At 38.4% G+C, this 4,842-nt stretch overlaps 1 pseudogene; it reads left to right on the forward strand.

Moving 5' to 3' along the window:
* Positions 1-238: 238 nt before the first annotated feature.
* LOC124962244 (60S ribosomal protein L34-like) lies at positions 239-592 on the forward strand (annotated as a pseudogene).
* The last annotated feature ends 4,250 nt before the right edge of the window (positions 593-4,842 follow it).

Raw genomic sequence — 4,842 nt, forward strand, 5'->3', positions numbered from 1 at the left:
CTCTTCTTCATCTGCATTTCATTCCCCCTTCTCCCACCCCACAGTGATGGCTTCATCTCAGATTAGCACTCCATCTGACCTCATTTATCTTTAAAAAAAAACTCTCCGATAAGCTTTATTGACTTATATTTCACCTCACCCCCATTTCCCTGCCCTCTCTCCTCTTTCTCTCATACACAAATGTCCTCATGTGTGCCTGGATTTAAGAAGTCTAATAGAGCCAGGGACAGTGTCTAAAATGATCCAGTGTTTGACATACCATCGTAGGCTTTCCTACAATGCAGCCTCTAACAAAACTAGGCTGTCTTGAACCCCTGGTAATAGAATCGTGTACCTTTATACAAAGAAGGTTGGGAAAGCACCAAAATCTGCATGTGGTGTGTGCCTAGACAGACATCGAGGGGTTCGTGCTGTGAGACCCAAAGTCCTTATGAGATTATCTAAAACAAAAAAATATGTCACCAGGGCCTATGTTGGTTCCATGTGTGCTAAATGTGTCCGTGACAGGATCAAGCATGCTTTCCTCATTGAGGAAGAGAAAATCATTGTGAAAGTGTCGAAGCCACAAGCACAGAGTCAGAAAGCCAAATAAAAAAAAATGAAGCTTCTTTGAATAATAAAAACTCAAAAGGCTAAAAAAAAAAAAAAAAAAAAAAAGTCTAATTGCATGACACGCATTGCATGACAAAGACCTTCATTATCTGTCCCTAGCTACATTTGACCTTAACTTACAAGGTCTCTGTCTCAAAATTTATACTCCAACCATTCTGAAACTTTTGTAAGTCTTAAGCCATGTTGTTTTTGTGTTTCTTTCATATAAGTATCATTCTCTTGAATCAGATTCCTTTCCTGTGGTCCTCCACACAAATCATTTGCAACCCAAAAGGCTTCCTTCTCTCCTCACCAAGTAAAATTGATTCCCTTCCTCTATTGAGATGAATTATTTTACTTTGCATATTTCAATTTCTACCATGAAATACAGTGCCTTGAGCTTGGACTTCCCAGCTTCCAGAGGCATAAGAAATAAATTTTTGTTGTTTATAAGGTTTTTGGTATTTTGTTAATGTAATCCAAAGAAACTAAGATAGATGAGAAGACGATACTGCCTAAAAGAAACTCACTTTAGCTACACAGACACAAATAGAACAAAAGTAAAAGCACAGAAAACACAGAACATATTAATACTAAATCAAAAGAAAGGTGCAGTGGCTATTTTAGTATTAAATAAAGTAGACTTTAAACCAAAGAATATTACCAGAGATAAAAATTATTTCATCATCATAAATGTATCAAGTCATCAAAAGAACAACTCCTCTCCAATGATTGATAGAGGAAACACAATATCAATAAGGATAGAGAAGACTGGAAAATACCATGAACCAATTTGACCTAAGGGACGCACTTCATGCAACAACACAAGAATGCACATCTTTTTCAAGTTCACATGGACCACTTACCAGAATGGATCCTATTCCATGCCACATAATGAGTCCCAATAAATTTATAAGGGTCCAAACCATACAAAGTTGTTTTCACACCCTAAATGAATGATATTAGCAATCAGTGACATAAAGACACCTGGGGAGGGAGGAGCATATCTGAGGGAAAAAACTACAACAGGTCTAGGAAAAAAAAATCATAGGGGGAAAATATAAAGTATTTTGAGTTGAATGAAATCACAACATACAGAATTTTGTGAAATGCAAGCAAGCCAGGAAACAACATTATCAAATGCCTGTGTAGAAAATGAAATCTTAAATCAATGTTCTCGATTTCCATTGAAAAAAGGCAAATAAAAACCAAAATTAAAAATTAATAGAAAGAAACAACAATAATGAGACAGAAAAAAAATAAACTAACAAACCAACATAAAGAGAAAATTAATAAAACCAGAAGCTGGTTCTTTGAGGGGACAGTAAAAATGGACAAGTATTTAGCCATAGTGATCAGAAAGAAGACACAATTTACTAGTATCAAGAATGAGAGCAGATTGCTCACTGTCAGGTGCCTATCATCCGCCATTTGCCTGCCTCTCGCCTGTCCATTGCCTGCCTTACACCTATCCATCACCCAACGCACGAGGTTCACCTCCTGATCCTCTGACAGCAGTCAGCAAACTGATCGCCCACCGCCAATGGAGCACCAGCTGCCTGCTGTAGCCTGGAAGTTCACTGTTACAGTACCTGCAGGGTCCCTCAGCCCCACCGATCACTCCCTGCCTCTGGGGCCCTCACATCGACTGACTGCTGCCTGCCGCCAGGACCACCAGACCAACTAACTGCATCCTGTCACCGGGACCCCAGAACGACTGATTGCAACCAGCCTCCAGGATCCCGAAACCACACCAAACACACCCGACTTCCAGGACCCCTGCCTGATCAACTGCATCCCGCCTCCAGGACCTCCTGCTGACCATGGCTGCGCCCTGAGCTGCAGCTTCCCATTTGCCAACACATTTTGAAGCCAGAGCGGCAATTTTGGATAATCCTGGAAACCTTAGCTCTGATCTTTAGGTGGGGCAAAACCCATCCTGAGACACCTGCTGGAGTCTTGAAGCTCATTGTCAGGTACCTCTCATGCATCAGGCTACTGAACTCTGGGAGGTTTTATTACTATATACTGTTATAGTGTAAATTTTCTTTTTTCTCCTTATTGAAAATTTTAAGTTTTTATTTCTTTACTTTTCTTGCTCTCTTTTCCTTTTGTTTACCTGTTACCTCAGAGTCTCTTTCTCCCTTTTTTGTATGCTAACATCCAATTTCTTTTGATTACACTCTCACCCTTTCTATTATCTAGAACTTCTGTATATTCTTTTCTTTTCCCGTTAACAGCCACATTCTACATCCCTCTGCATCCTCTTTGTCCTCCATTTGAAACTGCAGACCTTATTGCAAATTTGTTTATTTTACTGAAGATAATATTTGAAATCATTCTGTTTATTATGACAATTTTGTTATTGTCCTCATAGGGGCTATTTGGTCTAGGATTGCATAGTGTCTGAATTGGGCACTGCTAATATTGATCTCCCCTTAAAGAAAGGGTTTTGGAAACCTAAAGGGCCACTGTAAGCCTATAGGGGGAAATCTGTAATACCCCAGATCTGCACTGCTAGAGGGGAAGATACATAAACAACATGAAAAAACAAGGGAAGAAAATGATCCAAACAAATCTAGATTCAATATTAATAGAATCCAATGACAGTATGTTAGAAGAAATGTCAGATTATACATGATTAAGATGATTCGTGAAGCAAAGGATGAGATAAGAGCAAATGCAGGCAATGAATGATAATACCAATAAGCCAAAAGAGCAACTGCAGGAAGCAAAAGATCATTTCAACAAAGAGATAGAGATTCTCAAAAAAAAAAAAAAAAATGGAAATCCTTGAAATGAAGGAAACAATAAACCAAATAAAAACTCAATGGAAAGCATCACCAAAAGACTAGACCACTTGGAAGACAGAACCTCAGACAATGAAGACAAAATATTTAATCTTGAAAATAAAGTTGCCCAAACAGAGAAGATGGTAAGAAATCATGAACAGAATCTCCAAGAACTATGGGACATCATGAAAAGACCAAATTTAAGAATTATTGGGATTGAGGAAGGCACAGAGATACAAACCAAAGGAATGAACAACCTATTCAATGAAATAATATCAGAAAATTTCCCAAACCTGAAAAATGAAACGGAAAATCAAATACAAAAGGCTTATAGAACACCAAATGCACAAAATCACAACAGATCCACACCAAATCACATTATAATGAAAATGCCTAACATTCAAAATAAAGATAGGATTTTGAAGACCGCGAGAGAAAAGCATCAGATTACACATAGGGGGAGACCAATATGGATAGCAGCCGACTCCTCAACCCAGACTCTAAAAGATAGAAGGGCCTGGAATGACATATTTCAAGCTCTGAAAGAACATGGTTGCCAACCAAGAATCCTATACCCAGCAAAACTAACCTTCAGATTTGAAGATGAAATAAAATCCTTCCATGATAAACAAAAGTTAAAAGAATTTACAAATAGAAAGCCTGCACTACAGAATGTTCTCAACAAAATATTCCATGAGGAGGAAATGAAAAACAACAATGTAGGTCAGCAAAGGGAGGAACTACCTTAGAGAAAAACCACTCAAAGGAGAAACCAAACCAACTTAGAAACCAAAAATAAGCCAAATGACTGGGAATACAAATCATATCTCAATAATAACCCTGAAAGTTAATGGCTTAAACTCATCAATCAAAAGACATAGACTGGCAGAATGGATTAAAAAGAAAGATCCAACAATATGCTGCCTGCAAGAGACTCATCTCATAGAAAAAGACATCCACAGACTAAAGGTGAAAGGATGGGAAAAAACCTACCATGCACATGGACTCAGTAAAAAAAGCGGGGGTTTCCATCCTTATATCAGATAAAGTGGACTTCAAGCCAAAATTAGTCAGAAGGGATAAAGAAGGACATTTCATACTGCTTAAGGGAACCATATCAGGAAGACATAATGATAGGAAATATTTATGCCCCAAACTATGGTGCATCCCTGTACATCAAACAAATCCTTCTCAATTTCAGGAATCACATAGACCACAACACAATAATTCTGCCTTTTTTTTTTTTTGGGGGGGTGGGGGTGCTAGGAATCGAACCCAGGGCCTTGTGCTTACAAGGCAAGCACTCTACTGACTGAGCTATCTCCCCAGCCCCCACCATAATTCTGGGTGACTTTAACACACCACTGTCACCACTAGATAGATCTTCCAAACAAAAACCAACCAAAGAAACCATAGAACTCAATAACACAATCAATAACCTAGACTTAATAGACATATA

This window comes from Sciurus carolinensis, chromosome 12 (genome assembly GCF_902686445.1).
Source record: "Sciurus carolinensis chromosome 12, mSciCar1.2, whole genome shotgun sequence".
NCBI classification, from domain to species: domain Eukaryota; kingdom Metazoa; phylum Chordata; class Mammalia; order Rodentia; family Sciuridae; genus Sciurus; species Sciurus carolinensis.